The sequence below is a fragment of the Panthera uncia genome, chromosome A2, assembly GCF_023721935.1.
Source record: "Panthera uncia isolate 11264 chromosome A2, Puncia_PCG_1.0, whole genome shotgun sequence".
NCBI classification, from domain to species: domain Eukaryota; kingdom Metazoa; phylum Chordata; class Mammalia; order Carnivora; family Felidae; genus Panthera; species Panthera uncia.
The window spans coordinates 74,610,776-74,629,951 of record NC_064816.1 but is presented as its reverse complement, the minus strand read 5'-3'; the positions used below and the strand labels follow the sequence as shown (position 1 = coordinate 74,629,951).

Here is a 19,176-nt window from a genome sequence, read left to right as displayed (position 1 = left end):
GGTCCATTCATATTGTCACAAACGGTAAGATCTCATCATTTTTGACAAGACTGTATAATATTCCACCATACACTTATACCACACCTTTATCCATTTATCTATTAGTGGACACTCAGGTTGCTTTCACATCTTCACTATTGTAAATAATGCTGAAGTACACAGAGGGGTGCATATCTTTTCAAATTAGTGTTTTTGTTTGGGTATATACCCAGTAGTGGAATTATTGGATCATATGGTATTCCTATTTTAAAATTTTTGAGGAACTTCCACAGTGTTTTCCACAGTGGCTGGACCAATTTACATTCCCATCAACAGTGTACAAGAGCTCCTTTTTCTCCACATCTTTGCCAACACTTGTTATTTGTTGTATTTTTGGTTTTAGCCATACTGACAGGTGATATGTCATTGTGTTTTTGATTTGAATTTCCTTGATGATTAGTAATGCTGAGCATCTTTTCATGTAGCTATTTGCCATCTGTATGTCTTCTTTGGAAAAAAGGTCCTCTGCCCATTTTTTAATTGGATTGTTTGGTTTTTTGGTATTGGGTTGTATAAAGTCTTTATATATTTTAGATATTAATCTCTTACTGGATATATCATTTGCAAATATTTTCTCTCATTCGTTAGGTTGTCTTTTTATTTTGTTAATGGTGTCCTTTGCTGTACAAACCCTTTTTATTTTGCTGTAATCTTTTTTTTTTCTGGTTTGTGAAATAAACATGATTTATTTGTGACACTAATACCCTCTGACTTCCTCTATGCATTTTAGTAATTGTGATTTGTTCTGTGTTCACAAGTAAATGAAGAAAGTAACTAAACAAGCTGGAGCCCAGAAGCATTCCTTATACAGGTGAGCTGTGTTGGCAGATGAACAGGAATAGATGAACTGAGTGTAGCAGATTGTATTTTCCAAAGACGGCTACCACAGTATCTCCCATCAAATGTGCTCTTCTGCAATGTGATCCTGCCATTTCCCCATCAAGAAGTGAAGTCTCATTACTCTACCTGAGGGTGGCTTTTGTGACCTGCTCTATTTTGCTGTAATCTTAACAGTTCTTTTTTTTTCTTTCTTTTTTTTTGCTTTTGTTACCCTTACCTTAGAAGACATATCTAGAAAAATGTTGCTGTAGCTGATGTGAGAGAAACTACTGTTGTTTACCTTTCTAGGATTTTTATTATTTAAAGTCTCACATTTAGGTCTTTAATCCATTTTGAATTTATTTTTGTGTGCAGTGTTATAAAGTGATCCAGTTTCATTCTTTTGCATGTAGCTGTCCAGGTTTCCCAATACCATTTGTTAAAGAGACTGTCTTTTCCCCATTGTATATTCTTGCCTCCTTTGTTATAGATTAACTTACCACATAATCATGGGTTTATTTCTGAGCTCTCTATTCTGTTTCATTGATCTATGTGTCTATTTTTGTGCCACTACCATACTATTTTGATTACTTACAGCTTTGTAGTACATCTTGAAATCTGGGATTTTGATACCTCCAGCTATGTTTTTGTCTTTCAAGATTATTTTGGCTATTCAGGGTCTTTTGTGGTCCCATACAAATTTTAGCATTATTTGTTCCAGTTCTGTGAAAAATACTTTTGCTATTTTGATAGGGATTGCATTGAAACCGTATATTGTTATGGGTAATATGGACATTTTAACAATATTAATTCTTCCAATCCATGAGCATGGAATATCTTTCCATTTGTTTGTGTGATCTTCAATTTCATCATTGTTTTTATGGTTTTCATAGTACAGGTCTTTCACCTCTTTGGATAAGTTTATTCCTAGCTATTTTACTCTTTTGGTGCAATTATGAATGGTGTTGTTTTCTTAATTTCTCTTTCTATTACTTCATTATTATTATATGGAAACGCTACCAATTTCTGGGTATCAATTCTGTATCCTGCAACTTTACTGAATTCATTTATTACTTCTAGTAGTTTTTGGGGTAAGTTTTAGGGTTTTCTATGTATATTCTTATGCCTTCTGCAAATAGTGACAGTTTAGCTTTTTTACCAATATTGATGACTTTAATTTCTTTTTCTTATATGATTGATATGGCTAGGACTTCTAGTGCTACATTAAATAAAAGTGGCAAGAGTAGATATCCTTATCTTGTTCTTGATCTTAGAGGGAAAGCTCTCAGTTTTTTACATTAAGATGTTAGGTGTGAGCTGTTTAACATAAAAAAAAAGTTTCACAAAATAGTATTTTTGTTATGTTGAGGTATGTCCCCTCTAAGCCTACTTTGTTGAGAATTTTTATCATGAATAGATGTTAAATTTTTTCAGATGCTTTTTCTGCATGTATTGAGATGATCATATGGTTTTTACCTTTGTTTTGTTGATGTGGCATATCATGTTGATTGATTTGAGAATATTGAACCATCCTTGATCCCCTGGAATAAATCCCACTTGATCATTTTAGTGTGTTGTTGAGTGCGGTTTGCTAATGCTTTATTGAAGACTTTAAAGTCTATATTGTTTGATATAGGTATTGCTACCCTGGCTCTGGGGTTTTGCTGTTGTTGTTTACTTTCATTTGCATGGTAAATGTATTTCCATCCCTTCACTTTAAGTATGTGTGTGTCTTTAGGATTGAAGTGATCTCTTGTAGGCAGCATTTAGATGGGTGTTGTTTTTTATCCATCCTGTCACCTTATGTCTTTTGATTGGAGCACTTAGGCCATTTATATTTAAAGTAATTATTGATCTGTATGTACTTATTGAAATTTTGTTCTTTGTTTTCTCATTGTTTTTTGTAGTTTTCTGCTTCTTTCTTCCTTGCTCTCTTTCTTTGTCATAGATGAGTTTCTGTTGTGCTATAATTGGCTTTCTTTCTCTTTATTTTTTGTGTATTTTTGTGTTTTGAGTTTGTTGTTATCGTAAGACTCACATATAACATCCCAAGAATATAACAGTCTGTTAATTTGATGGTCATTTAAGTTCACATTCTAGAAATTTAAAAAGAATAACATTTTTTTACTCCTTCCTCCATATTTTATGTGTATGTTGTCATATTTTACATCTTTTTATTCATAATTCTGTAATATCTAATTGCACCTATTTCTTTCCCCTTTAACATTTCTTACATGGCTGATTTAATATTGATAAACTCCTTTATCTTTTGTTTGGGAAACTCTTTATCTCTTTTTCAAATCTTAATGATAATCTTGCTAGGTAGAGTTTTCTTGGTGGTAGGTTTGTCCTTTCAGCACTTTGAAGATATCATGTCACTCTTTCCCACCATGCAAAGTTTCTGCTGAAAATCAGCTTATAGCTTTAGGTGTTTTTTGTTTGTTTGCTTTTGTTTTTAATCATAGGTAAATTTTTGCTTCTCTCTTACCACTTTTAAAATTCTTTCTTTATCTTTAAACTTTGACATTTCAATTATTATGTATCATGGTGTGGATCTCCTTGGGTTCATCTTGTTTGGAACTCTGTGCTTCTTGTCCTAGACATCTATTTTTTTTCCCTAGTTAAGGAAAGTTTTCAGTTATTATTTCTTCAAATAATTTTTCTACCCCTTTCTCCTTCTTTTGGAATCCCTATAATGTGAATTTTTGCTCACTTGATATTTCCAAGGGATCCCTTAACCTATCCTCATTTTTTTAAAAATTATTTTCTTTTTGCTATTCATCTTGGTGCTTTCCATTAGTCTGTCTTCCAGATCACTGATATGTCCTTCTGCATACCCTAGTGTACTGCTGATTCCCTGTAGTGTGTTTTTTATTTCAGTTATTGTATTCTTCAACTCTGATTTATTCTTTTTTATATTTTCAGTTTCTTTATTAAAGGTCTCACTTAGTTCTTCCCCTTTTCTCTGCAACCCAGTGAGCATCTGTTTTAGTTTTTTTCTGGGATTTTTTTCTAATTCCTTCTTTTAGAGCATATTTCTCTGCCTCCCATTTTGCTTGGCTTTCTGTATTTGTTTCTATAGATTAGGCAGAGCAGCTACTTCTCCTAAACTTGAAGGAATGGTCTTGTATATGGTTGTCCCCTGTGTAGACTGTGTGTGGCAGTTGGTGACTTTTGCTGGCTGGCTGAAGCCGTGACTGGCCTGGACTGGGGATCCTGGGGCTCTCTACATGTCAGGTGCCCTGTCAGGATAGCTAAAGCTGACGTGAGTGCAGGCTGGGGTGTCCTGGGATTCTGTGTATTGAGGATACCCTGGCAGGACAGCTGAAGCTGAAATGGATGCAAGTTGATGTGTCCTGGGGAGCTCTGTACAAGGGGGTGCCCTGGCAGAGTGGCTGGAACTAAAGCAGTCTATGGGTCAGGAGGTCCTTGAGCTCTCTACACAGAGGGTGCCTGGGCAGGATAGCTGAAACTAAAGTGGGTACCAGCTGAAGGGACTTGGAGCTCTACATGCAGAGGACACCTTGACAAGATATTTGAAGCTGAAGTGGATGTAAACTAGGGTATGCCAGGACTCTCCACCCAGAGAATGCCCTGAAGGGGCAGCAGGAGCTGAGGTGGGGTACAGTCCAGAAATGGATCTTTTACATGCTTGTTGCTCTTTGAAACTGCAATTTTTTAAAGAAAAAAGAAAAAAAAGCATGGCTTGTGTGTGTGTGTGTGTGTGTCCTAGTGCAATTGGCACTGGTGTGCATTGTGGGCCTGGGGCTTACTGAGGCTGCAGGCCAGCTACAGAAACTGGATCCTGCTCTGGTCCGTGCTTTTAAGGCAGATGGAAAATGTGGGGCCTGAGTGGTTCAGTCAATTGAGTGGCTGACTTTGGCTCAGGTCATAATCTCATGATCTCGCAGTTCATGAGTTTGAGACCCACATCAGGCTCACTGCTGTCAGTGTGGAGCCCTCTCTGGATTCTCTGTCCCCCTCTCTCTGCCCCTGCCCTGCTTGTGCTCTCTGTGTCTCAAAAATAAATAAACATTAAAAAAAATGGTGGATAAAAACATGTAAACCTGTCATTCTCCAGTCCCTGTGACCCAGAGAGTGCTCCCATGGCTCCTCTGTTGTTGTTGGCAGAATTCTAGTCCTCTCTTTTAAACGCCAGTTGCTCTTTTTAAACTGCAGCTTTTTTTTTTTTTTTCTGTGCCCAAGGACAGAGGAGTCTGTTCCTGGTCTCTCAGTACTATCTCTCCCCACTTCCCTTGGCAACATTAGGGGTGAGGGTTCCCTTTGTTACTGTCTGTTTCTCTTGCTGTTGTCTTTTGATATTCTATATTTTGTTGGGCAGAAGCTGTTCAGTCAGTCCTCAGTTCTTCAGGAGTAATTGTTCTATCAATAGGTATAATCCTGAGGGAGCTGGACAAACTGGAAGTACAGCTCCTGGCTGGCTCACCAAATATGTAGCCAGGGAGTTAGGGTGCAAGAGCACCTAGCTCCAGGGGACCCAAGAAGACCAGGTTTGTCTACTCACCACTGACAAAATCCAAAGGCAGAGGAACTAGTGGAGATGAAACAAAGAGGGAATTTATTCAGTGAGGCCAACACCAGGAAGATAGCAGACTAACATCAAAGACTGTCTCTAAAGTACCAAAAATACTTCCAGGAATATGTAAAGAAAATGTGGGACAAAGGTGGGTGGGTACATGCAGGTGGTCAGTAAAGGTCAGGTTGGTCATTGTCTTGGAGTTGATGGTGGAGTCTTATTGGCTCAGGGCAGTCCTTATTGCTTGAGGGGTAGTTTCAGTTCCCGGCAGGCGTTGCTTTGCCCTCAGGGTCTTTGGCCTGAATTAAGAGACAAACTGGAAAGAAGAACTTAATCAACTAGAAAGTTAAGGTCAATATGGAGGTAGTTGAAGTCCTCTTTCGCCTAGGAGGAGGTGAGTTCAAGGTCTTCCTATACTACCACCTTGGACTGGAGCTAGAATAGGATCCCTTTGAATGTGGAAAGTTTGGGAGAAATCCAAGAAAGGAGAGAATCAAAGAAGGGAATCTCCCAATTCTGTGTGCAAATTGTCATAAATACCAGTACCTCCCCTGAGCACAAGAATGGCATGGACAGAAAAGGCATAAAAAAGGCTTTCAGATTGGGAAAAAAAAAAGAAAGAAAACTATCTCAACTCTTTTATTTTTTTAATTTTTATTTTAGAAAGAAAGAGTGAGCAAAGAGGGTGAGAGAGAGAGAGAGAGAGAGAGAGAGAGGGAGAGGGAATCTTAAGCAGGCTCCATGCTTAGCACAGAGCCCAACACGGGACATGATCCCATGACCCTGGGATCATGACCTAAGCTGAAACCAAGAGTCAGACACTCAACTGATTGAGCCACCCAGGCACCCTGAAAATTATCTCAACTCTTAAATGATATAATTATCAACATCAAAAGAATCCTAAGGAGTATACATCAATTTTCTAGAACTCATAAATAATTTATAAACACCAGAATACTAGGTCAATATATAAAAATCAGTTTTATTTTTATACATTAGCAATGAACAATTAGAATATGAAAAAATTTTTAAGTACCATTCAAAATCATACCAAAAATTGAAATACTTAGATTTAAATCTAACAAAACGTGTACAGGATCTGTATGCTGAAAGCTACAGAAGGCTGATTGGAGAAATAAAGGAAGATATAAATAAATAGAAAGATATGTCATGTCTATCCATGGAAGCCTCAGAATTGTTAAGATGTCAATTCTCAACTTAATCTATAGATTCAACATAATCCCAATCAAAATTCCAGAATTTTTTGTAAATATCAACAAGCTGATTCTAAAATGTGTATGAAAAGACAAAGGAACTAGAACAGCCAAACAGCTTTGAAAAAGAACAAAGCTGGAGAACTCACTTTACCCCATTTTAAGACTTACTATAAACCTACAGTAATCAAGGCAGTGTGGTATTGAAGAAAGATGGACACATAGGTCAAGGAGACATAGCAGAGAATCCAGAAATTGAGGCTATACACGAGCATAGTCAACCAATTTCTGACAATGACACATAGCCAATCTAACGGTAAAGGGGATATAGTCTTTCATCAAATGTTACTGGAACAATTAAATATTCATAGGCAAAATAAATAAATAAGTAAGCCTTGACCTAAATTCATAACTTGTATAAAAATTAACTCAAATGGATTGTGGATGTAAATGTAAAAGTGTAAAACTATAAAGCTTTTATAAGAAAAAAGGAGGAAATCTTCAGAAAGTAAAGTTAGGCAAACAGTTCTTAGACATGACATGAGAAAGCATGATCCATACATTTTTTTAAAATAGTAGTTTGGGCCTCAACAAAATTAAAAGTCTCTGCTCTGCAAATGACACTGTTAAGAGAATGAAAAGGCAAGGTACAAAATGGGAGAAAATATTCGCAAATCACGTATGCATCAAGAATATATTAAGAATTCTCGAAATGCTAAAAAAACAAACAATCCAAATAGAAAATGGGCAAGAGCTGAACTGGCCCTTCACCAAAGAAAAGGTACAGATGGTAAGTAAGCATGTGAAAGATTGCTTAGTAGCATTAGTCATTACGGAAATGCAAGTCAAACTACAACTTTACACGCACAAGGAAGGATATAATAAAGTAAGACAAATAATAACAAGCAAAGAGGTGGAGAATTTAGAACCCTCATGTATTGCTGGTGGAAATACATTGCTGCTTTGGAAAAGTTTGGCAGGTCTTTAAATAGTTTAACATAGAGCTACCCTATGACCCAGCATTTCCACTCCTAGGTATATACCCAAGAAAAACGAAAACGTATGTCCACGCAAAAACTTGTACACAAATGTTCATAGCAACATTACTCATAATAGCTAAAAAGTAGAAATAAACCACAAATGCGCGTTGCTGGCGAATAGATAAACAAAATGTAGTATATCCATAAAATGGAACATTAGTTGGCAGCAAAAGGAAATAAAGTACTCATATGTGTTACAACATGGAAGAAGTTTGAAATCATAAGAAGCAAGTCACATATTGCATGGTTCTATTGATATGAAACACCTAGAACAGGAAAATCCATAGAAAGAGAAGAAATTAATTGTTTCCTAGGGCTGGGAGGAGGGGTGAATGGGCAGTGACTGCTTAATGGGAACAGGACTACCTCTTAGGTGATAAAATATCTTGGAAGTAGACAGAGGTGATGGTTGCACATGACTGTGAATGTACTAAATGCCACTGAATCTGACACTTTAAAATGGTTAATGGTTAATTTTATGTTATGTAAATTTTACCTTGATTTAAAAAAAAAAAAAAACCTGAAATCTAGGGCCAATCATCTTAACTGCGCTCTCATGAGCACTCATAGTTCATTTACACTTTTTGTCTTCTGCTCCACTGGCTCTTACAATTTCCTGACCGTGGATTAGCCTATCCACTGATGAAACCCTGGTGGTTCTTTGTCAATCTTTGTGAGACCCTTACCAATACCAGTTGCAGAAGTTGTTTCAAACTTTTACTGCCCTTCTAAGCTGTAACCATACCCTTCCTCCCAGATGGTGTTCATCTTATACATGCAGAGTAAGTAAAACTATCAATCATATGGTACTTAGGGGGAGCTCAATAATCCACTGAGTAGATGAATGAGCACTCTACTCTCCTACATGTCACTACCACCACTAGCAATATCTGTATCCTTTGCTCCCTTTCCTCTTGTTCTAAAAAGGAAGTATTTCTCAATACGCCTCCTTCCCAAACTAGCCTGCCTGTCACCTTCCATGCTTCTTAATGCCCCCAGGAGGAGCCCAGATTCCTTATGGGACATTTCCAGCCTCAGTTTCCCTCATCTCCTGTCACAGGGATTGTTCTCCCTACACCCTCACCCATCACTGCCCTTTCTTCTACCTTGACTTGTATACTCAGAGTCAGCCTTTAATACCTACCTCAATGCCCATGAAGTCTTCCCCAATACCTTTAGCTAAATCCCTACCACAGGATTTGACATTGATTGGGAGGTTATTGGTAACAAGCAAAAACCATCAGGAAACTTCAGGAAGACAGACTCAGTGCAATAAGTTACTACATTTTCACTCTCACTCATGAGTGGATGGTGGAGTCTTCCAGAAGCTACACAGACTGAATGGAGATGCAGATATGAGAATCCAGCTATCTTTTATTAAATCAATCATTAAAGAGATTAGCACAAATGTAAAACAATGCTCATCTTCTCACTGATTTCTTTTGGAAAATATTGTTATTTTTCATAAAAATATGTTATTTGTATTAACATATATTGATTTTATTGCTATTTTTAAATTATTTAAATATTTTTGAAATTTCTTGATTTTAATTTCTAATAAACATCAATACATATGATGCACATAAACAAAAGTTCTTTGGGGTCCTTAATAATTTAGTACAAAGTGGGTTCTGGACCAAAACTATTGAGAACCTCTCTATTCTAGGATTGCTAAGCAGAGCTGTGGGCCTGCATGAAGCTGAGTATTGCATATGTGCAATGGAGCTGGTTACTTGCTTTTCTTCAACAGCGTCTATTGGTTTTGGAACAGGAGGCGGAACAAGGAAAATGTACTTTTGAGTTGATCCACTACTGAGGTTTGGCAGAGTTACTATGGGCAGACTGGGTCAGGCTGTCTTGTTCTTCTAGATAAGGTGGATAAATCCTGTCATCTTAATAAATTATTCCTCACATTTTGCAAGAATTGGGAAGATTAAGAGGTTCCTTAACCCCGAATTTCCTTTCCTTCACAAATCCCTTTTGAATCATTTTAATCTGGTTAATTATGCACTTAGAGCAGTTTTTCCAGCTTCTTATGGTCTAGCTGTTATGTTCAGTGACATAAACAAATACCATCTATTCAATTTCATTGTTTGATCTGTCTCTGAGGATGTACTCTGAGGGGGTTACTTCAAGTAATGGAGTCTGTTAAATTATGTACCCAGTTGTTCTGACTGGATTATAAATTTCCATACAGCGTGGATATTCAATAAAGGATTCCTAAAGGAGATGGGCTGTTGATGATGATTATGACAACAGTGATGTTGATTCATTGATTCATTCAACAAATATGTTTTGAGCATTTAGAATGAGATGACACAGTCTAGACACTGAGGATTCAGCAGCAAACAAAAGGAGTGAAGATCCCTGTGCTCTTAGTGCTTAATAGTCCAGTGGGGGAGACTGACAAAGATAATGGAAATAGAAACTATGGTAGATAATAACAAATGCTAGAGGGAAAAAGGTAAACAAATCTTGGAGACGATATAAGAATCGGGGTTAAGTGTGTGAAATACTAGATAGGGTGACCAGAGAGGGTCTTACTGAAAAGGTGACATTTGAATAAAGACCTCAAGGAAGTGAGGGAACTACATGGTGACAGGAAAGTGATCTAGGCAGAAGGAGCCACAAATTCCCAAAGGCAGGAGAGTAAACTTGTGTACTGATGGGAAGCAAGGAGGCCAGTGTAGCCAGAGGAAAGGAGGAGGAGAAGAAGGAGGAGGAAGAAAAAGGTGGGGGCTAGGGGTTAAGTAGACAAAAGAAGAGGACGAGGGAGAGAAGGATGCCAGCAATAGACAAGGTGCACAAAAATTTGCTCATGCCAGCTCCTCCCCCTCATATTACCTGCTGTAGTTCTTTTTCCTTTTTAATTGAGATACAATTGACAGTCCTTACCCTGTTTTCTACACCTTGCAAAGCTCATTCTTTGCACCTAATGGAAGCAAGAAAATGGAAAACCCTAAATGATCAACAGTAGTGTTTAAATAAGTTATGGCATGCTATGTGACCTTTAAAATTCATAGCCCTGCAGAACATTTATGACTTAGCAAAATGCTTATACAACTAGATGACAAAAGGGATTCAAAGCTATGTAGCTAATTTTGTTTAAATGCATGTACATATACCTCTTCCCAGAGGATTATACCACAGTGTTAGAAGTGCTTACCTCCAAGTGGGGTGGCTCAGTGGGTTAAGCATCTGGCTCTTGATTCTGGCTTAGGTCATGATTTCACAGCTTGTGGGCTCAAGACCCATGTTGGGCTCTGCACTGACAGCATGGAGCCTGCTTATGATTCTCTTTCTCTCTCTCTCTCTCTCTCTCGCTCTCTCTCTCTCTGCCCCTCTCTCGCACATGTACGCTCTCTCTGTCAAAAATAAATAAACTTTAAAAAAATGTTTAGAAGTGCTTACCTCCAGGTGTTTGAATTATGAGCATTTTTCTTTTTATTATTTTCTAACTTTTCTGCAATAAACTTATATTACTATCATAATCAGAAAATAACATTTCAAAATAAATTAAATGATTCAGTCCAGTATCAGCTGAATCAATAAAATGTTTCAACTCATAAATTTATTAGGTACCTTCAAGACATCAAGGGTGGTTTAAAATAGTCCAGTGTTAACCCTGCTAAGGTCTATATTACAATGTGAGTCTGGGGGTACCTGGGTAGCTCAGTTGGCTGAGTGTCCAACTGACACTCAGGTCATGATCTCATAGTCCATGAGTTCAAGCCCCACACCGGGCTCAGTGCTGTCAGCACAAGCCCACTTTGGATCCTCTGTCCCCCTCTCTTTTCCCCTTCTCTGCTTGTGTTCCCTCTCTCTCAAAAAATAAACATTAAAAAAATTTTAATTTTTATTTATTTTTTATTTTCTTAATGTTTATTTATTTTTAAGAGAGAGGCACAGAGCACTAGCAGGGGAGGGGCAGAGAGACAGAGACAGAGTCGCAGAATCCGAAGCAGGCTCCAGGCTCTAAGCTGTCAGCACAGAGCCCAACGCAGGGCTCAAACTCATGGATTATGATATCATAACCTGAGCTGAAGTCAGATGCTTAACCGACTGAGCCACCCAGGTGCCCCTAAAAATTTTAAAAAAGAAAAACCAATGTGAATCTATAAGATATTACATTTGTTTGAAAATCATATAATTGGCTTTATACCATATGCTATTTGGTTTAAAATAGACTTAAATGAACAGATTTCTTAGACCCCCATTTACTGTAATTAATATATTAACTTCCAAAATATTATCTTAAGTAGGTCTGTCTCCAAGACTGCATCACATTGAAAAAAACAAAACGAAACAAGAACTAGTAGCAAATCAAGACCCATAATGATAAATGACACCGTAAACTTTCATTATTATTATTTTTCACCAAAGAGCTTCTTCCAAAAGATTATATTGTTTGTTAATATAGTTGAATTTCTTTAATTATTTCAGCATATAGATTTGAGGTCATACTGAAATGATAAAGCAAAACATAATTTTATGTTGTATAACCTTAGGCTTCTAACTTTGCAAAGCTCCAAAAAGAGAACATTACCAACACCATGAATTCTCTCCCTGTCATCACTCCCCATTCCTGCCCCAACTCCCTCCCCAAACGTAATCAATATCCTGACTTTTAACAACATAGATTAAATTTGTCCATGTTTGAATCTTATAAAAATGTAATGGAACAATATACATTTATTTAGGTCTGGCTTCTTCCAGTCAACATTATGAGGCTCATCTATGCTGTTTTGCATAGCTATAACTCAGCTATTGGTACTGCCATATTGCATTCTCTTGTGTGAGTATTTAATGATTTAGTTATCCATTTAGTTACTTTTGATCGACATTTGGGTTGTTTCCAGACTGGACCTATTGTAATGAAGGCTGTTATGAACATTTCCACTCCACTGTGCTCAGATTGAAGCACATCTGCTATAGCGTGTTAATGTTTAGTTAGCTTCCTTAGTCTTAAACCCTGGCTGCACATTAGAATCACCCTGGTGCCTGGATGTCAGTTCCACAGAGCATTCTAATTTGAGCTTGGATTAAGAACCACTAGGGTAGATGTTGAGATCCCCAGACAAAAGGAGGAGAGGAATCCAGTTCAAAGAATTCTGAATGGTTTCCAGAAACAGGACAATAAAATGCAATGTAAAAATTATGTTGTGTCCATATTGACATTGCTTTCCTTTTTTTTTTTTCTTTTTACTTCAAGCTCCTAAACAAAAAGACTACATATACTGGCTTTATGATACTATAAATGGCTTCCAGATTATTTTGAAAATTCCCCAAATTCTCAAAGAAAACAACTTTAGACACGCTTTAAAGATATGTGTGCTATGATATGGCACACTTGGGTTGGGGGTTAGGGTATCAAAAATCTAGACAGACACTAGTTTGGTATCCCAGCTTCATAAATATTGAGACTTGAAAAGGCAAGAGTTAATTTTCCATGGTCCAGATCACAGACCAGAATTAAATGAGATCTGCTTAATAGTTATTGTTACAACTGAAAATTTGGTTGGTGCTATTTAATTCCCTGGTTTCTTGAAACTGTTTTTTGGATCCACGCCCAGAAACTGTCTTGATGAATATATTTCAGAGAATGAAAAACAAAACAAACAATGTGACTCTAGAATGTACAGCACAGATAGCATTGAAATATCACAAAGCTCTAAAAAATATGTTCTTCAAGTTCAGTCTCCAATATGCATTGATAGGTAGGAGAAAACAGAGGCCATGACATAACTCTTTTGTGATATGTGCAGATATGTGCAGAAACTTCATATTATTTATGTGCCATCAGGTAGTTGCTTTTAGTTTGTAGTGTAAACATTGTTTTAAGGTTGTACCTGACCTAGAATATCTCTTCAGCAGGCTCCCCTCCCACCTGACTTGACCAAGAAACATTTTTAAATTTTGACCATGTGTGAGGATTTATGAAAGTTTCTGGAAGCATAGAAAGACCTCATCCTTGTCTTCAAGAAACTTACAATGTAAGTGGGTAGAAAAGACCCATACTCATACAAAGAAAACTAAGATTTCAAGGTCAAGTTTGATGTGTCAGAAGAAGTCAACTGAGCTGATTGATCCGTAAAGGCTTCTCAGAGGCAGTAGCATAAAGAATCTTAAAGGATGATCAAATTTCTACTTGGCAGCCAGGAAGGAGCAGGGCATTGCAGACAAGAGCAAAGGTGCAGGAAAAAAAAAACGGGCAGATGTTCAGAGAACAATGAGAACAACCCTGTTGGAGTTTGACATTCTTCTAAAGCAGTAGTTATTAAAGATTTGCAATGATGACTAAGACTGGGTAGAAGATGATGTACCTAGACAACCCAACAGTTCCATACTCTTATGTTGAAGGTCTTGTTGCCAGCAAAGAATTGGAGACCATCAACTAGACAATCAAGATGGTAACAACTAGCAATTTGGTAGAAACAAAACAATGAAAAAAGAAAATCCTAAGCAAAATTCTCTAAGTATATAAATTAATACCCAATTAATAAGCAATTGAAATCCATGACCAACTTAAGACTACTCTTATGATGCTCTGTTAGTGGGGCACTGTTTTCAGTTACTCAAGCAGGAAAGAGAACTCATTGTCAGTCCTTCCCTCCTCAACCTCTTTCCTGTGATCCATCCAGCAGCAGGTGCTCTCAGCTCAGCCTCCAACTTACGCCAAGACAGTGGTTTCTCCCACCTTCTGCCTAGTCTCCCTGCTTTCTTTCTTAACCTCCACACTTCCCTTCCCACCCAAATCCCAACTCATTCTTTTCACTGCAGCTAGAATGTCATCTAAAAATCCTGAATCTGAGCAGTTCATTCCTCCACTTAAAATACTTCTATTATCTCCACTGTACACAAAATAACATGTAGACCCTGTAACATGACCACAAGACCTTGGCGGTCCTGCCCTGTCACCCCTCTAATGCCATCTTTCCTCATGCTCCTTTTCATTAGGTGATTGGGACCTTCTCTTCTCCTGGTTTCTCAAAATAGATCACTTTTCCCAGGCTCACTTGGAATGCAATTTGTTTTTGTTATTTTCCTGACCAGCTCTTGGTATAGGTCAAAGCTTAAATAAAGGACATTTCTCCCCAAGAAGGCTGCTTTGACCAATCCTCTAATCTAAGTTTTGTTCCCTGTGTTATTCTTTCTCATAACCTTTAGTCCTTTATTTCATGGCATTTACTACAATTTGTAATTACACATATAATTTTTGTATTTAAGGTTTGAAACATCATGAAAATATGGAGCATGTATGTTTGGTTATCACTGTGTACTTAAGCCTAACAGCCCCAGACACCTAAGGTGTTCAATATGTATATCCACAATGCATGAAATGGGGGTATTTCAACTACTTCTCTGTGTGCTAGACTACAATATAGATTAAATATAATCTATATTCAATAATGTATATAATCAATAATCTCTACCACCAAATTTTAGTATTCATATATAAAAAAGGGAAGGGTAACATCCTTCAAGCATAGAAGAAAAATTTTGCATTGGTGATAGCTTATATGGTGAAGCTGACACTTTGACCTACAAAAGGCCCCACCCTTGAGATACAGTACATATGCATGTAGTGGGAAATATGAGGAAATCAAAACAAGGATACAGTGTTTATTGAGTGTAATGTGTCAGGCTGTCTTCCACATGTCTTACAGGCATTACCTATGATCTCACACCATCCTGAACTTAGGTATTATACTCCCCATTTACAAATTGGAAAAGTAAACTCTGAGAGATTATTTGCCCATAATCTCAGATCTGGTTGGCAGAAGAAATTGGTAGGGCAAGGTCTTTTTAAAAATCCACAATTATGCCCAGTGTAATCTCTATGAAATAAGAAAAATAGTGTGGAATTTCCACCTCTGTAGATATTTCCCCCTTTGTTTCAAATGGCATTTGCCAATTCTCATCTTATTTTTCTCAAGAACCATAAATGCATTTTGAATAATAAAAAATACCATTCAGGAATAAACATTTTCTGAACCCAAAGTTTTGGCTGGAGAAACTTTAGGATATTTTTAAAAATCTAATTAAGATAAGTTTATAAATAGTATGTATCTGACCCAAATGATAAAAAATAGCCTTTGACCCACATACTTGGGAAAAGCATGTGGCTCCCTGGTATGTGCCAGCGAGTCTGTGGGCTGGGTGAGCAAACATTTAAGCATGAGTAAGAGCAATAATGGTTCCTTTGGAGCTCCTAAATGCATTAGCATGTGCTAAAACCATAAATATTCAAGGAGATGCAGCGCTGGAAAAGACAGAAACCCAAGGTGACCTGGCACGAAGCAGGAGATGGACCGAGAACTTCGAAACTTCTTCAGACTAGGACACTCTGAGAATCCTGGAAAGGAGATAGTCTACAAAAAAAAAAAAACCCAGGAGACCTGCCAGGTAATACTGACTTGAGGAATACAATTAAATTCCTTTCTTTACAAGTCTTAAACCAAAGTTGTAAATACCATAGACTATTTTACAGAGAAATGCTACATTCTTGTTAGATGGAAAGTTCTTCCTATAAGAATTAGGAGAAAGAGAACTACTATATGCAGTTTTATATATTTTGTTTATTCCCTATAACTCTCTGAAGGTGGAATTATTTCTCACTTGCAAATGAGGAAGCTGTGGTCTAGACAGTTTAATTAATTAACCCATAACCACACAACTTGTAACAGGACTGGGATTTGAACATAAATTTCTTGACTTCAGATAGATACCTTTTCTCTGGTAGTCAACTGTTGAGCATGGCTAGAGGAAGATTGGTGGATTTATCATCTAATGGGGAAAACTACAGAATCACAAGATTCTGCAGTTAAAAGGTATATAATTTCAGCATTGTGTCATATTTACCTTTACATCCCTTACAGTGCTGAATGCCTCTGTACTCAATGTGTTGGTAGGATGATGGATGGATGGATGGATGGATGGATGGATGGATGGATGGATTCCCTTATTCCTGGGCTATTCTGATCCCTGTCTTTTCCATATTGAGAGACTATTTCCCAGAGGACAGCAGGCAAGTACCAATAGTATAATATTGTGTCTCTTCCTCTGGGCAAAAGCACAGAGGTAAAAGAGAAAACAATTTGTCACTAATTTTTTAAACCACTTTTCTGGTAAGTTAAATACTTGTGTAGATTATCATAGTGGTTTCCATCCTGTGAAGAAAAGGAGCATCTCTCCATTTAATTTGAGGAGGTGAACTATACCTTTTTTGCAGCTGCTATGGTCCAGTGAATATAGAGAGTACTGCACCTCTTTATGTTAGGGTGTTCCACTTCCCTTTCTGGTCTCCTTTTTGCAAAGTAGTACACCTACCATTAGTCCAAAAGAGCTAGTTTTCCTCTCTCTAACTCAATGCCACAGATTTAATTCTTGCTAAAGTCAGTTTCAAGGTGCCCAACCAATTTTTAAGGTATCTAAAGCAGGCTTCACCTCACCGTTGAGGCTAAAGAACACTTCAATGAGATTCAGGCAGTATCATTTTTTCCTAGTCCTAGCATTGTGTAACACAGAGTGGGTACAAACAATGGGGAGAGGAAAGTAACTGAGTCCATGATTAAAAGAGCCCCATCTTCATACTGGTCTTGGCTCCCTTGTGGTAAGTGGGGAAGGCATTCTTGTGAACTCTTGTGAACAGGCTGACATCATTAGGCTTGTGCAAACATGTGTCCCACTCTCTCTTTCTCTCTCTCTCTCTTTCAATTTCTCTCTCTGACTTCCACATCTCATTGCCATCCTTATTTCTCCCAGAAGACTTTGTTTCCTTGTTTGATATTTATGTTTGTTTTCTGTAGACTATTCTCCCTTGGCCAAGGAGAGTCTTATTTTACAATCTTTTCCAGGAGGGAGTTTTAAATTCTGTTCAGGAAGTGCTTGAGAATGGTAATAAATCTCATCTCCCAGTCTTTTTTTTTTTCTTAAAAGTTTCCAAATATCAATTTGGGATTGTGTAATCAGTCACTCTTGTTAGTTACTAAGTAGAAACTGATATTCACAAGCAGTGTCATAAATTCATCAAATGGCAAAGCCTGTGGTCAGGAGACATGAAAACTAATCATACCACTCTAAATAGCTCCAGCATCCCAGCTACTGTCTCCTGCTGGCTTCTGAGCAGGAGAAGCATGTGGCCATAGCTAAAGTTGGCAAGAGGGTGGGGGTGGTCAAGGCCTTTTCACCATCACATTCAGGGAAGGAACATGGTGACAAGAGGCAATTCCTTGCCTTAAGGAATATGGGAGAATGTGTGATTTTGAAGAATGTGGGAGACATTCTTTGAAAACCTAAGTCATTTGTCCAATTCTAGGTGAAGATGGAGAATGGAATGTCTTGTGGAAAACTGAGAGGAATTCACTTTAGAAAATGGGGAAATTATTTAAAGTAGAAAATTACAATACAATTGTGTGTGTGGGCATATTTCAAGGGGGGGCAGGGAGAGAGAGAGAGAGAGAGAGAGAGAGACTCTAAATTCTCATTAACAACAAATACTCTTCAGAGCACCAAATATGACCTAACTTTAAAGTCAGAAGGAAGCTATTTCCCAATTTGTTCCAAATAGCCAATTATCAGATAGAGCTTTTCTCTAGGTCACCACCTCAGTGGAACAACTGCTACAGATGTGACCCGCCTGTTGGGCCCCATCATGGGTGCACAGTCACTCCCAAAAGATAGATTTAAGTCCTAACCCCTGTACCTAGAAATGTGACCATATTTGGAAATAGGAATTTTGCAGACATAATTAAGGATTCTGAGCTGAGGTCATCCTGGATTGAGGGCGGGCCCCAAATCCAGTGACTGGTGTCCTTGTAAGAGAAAGGAAAATGTTATTTAACACACAGACATGGGTAAGAAGAACTGTGAAGATGGAAACCAACACTGGAGTTAGGCCAGAAGCCAAAGAATGCTGAGGGTTGCCGGGAGCCACCAGAACCTGGAGGAGAGGTGCGGAACAGATACTTCCTCAGAGCCTTCAGAAAGAATGGCCCCTGCTGACACTTTTGGGGGTCTGGCCTCTAGAACTGTAAGAGAATAAATGTCTATTGTTTTAAGCCACCCAGTTTGTGTTCATTGGTGGCAGCAGCCCCAGGAAACTAACGCAGGCCCCAAACCTCAGGTCTGAGCATAGAACAGAATAAGAAATGATGTACGGAAAATACTATGTTGAGCTACTGCAGGAACCTGTTTTACCAGGATTTATATGATACTTAACTATGAATAATTTCTATATTAGACAGAAGGATAGGTCTAAATTCTAGCAATCTGGTCTGAAATCTCTATGACATTAAAGCAAGAGGCCAGAGGATGAATTCGGAATCCCTGAGTAGGTCCATTAGGGTTTTATTTGCAGGAAAGCCCTATAAGGCTCATGCAGACAGTGGTTGGATCCGTGGCACTGGTAGTCATCCTGCAGGGTGAATGCTTCAAGTGGGTGGAGACTGGGGGTCACTCCTTCACTTCCAGGACTATATCCAGGCTGGGGAAAGTACTTACACTAGAAGAGGAGGAGGGAGAAAGG

General features: G+C 37.9%; 1 long non-coding RNA gene across 1 annotated transcript in view; it reads right to left on the bottom strand.

Annotated features, from left to right (window-relative positions):
* Positions 1-5,421: 5,421 nt before the first annotated feature.
* Positions 5,422-19,176, bottom strand: part of LOC125929836 (uncharacterized) — a 42,817-nt gene continuing 29,062 nt past the window's right edge. Inside the window, exon 3 of the long non-coding RNA XR_007459977.1 lies at positions 5,422-5,711. This is a non-coding gene — a long non-coding RNA (uncharacterized LOC125929836). The remainder of the gene's footprint in view (positions 5,712-19,176) is intronic.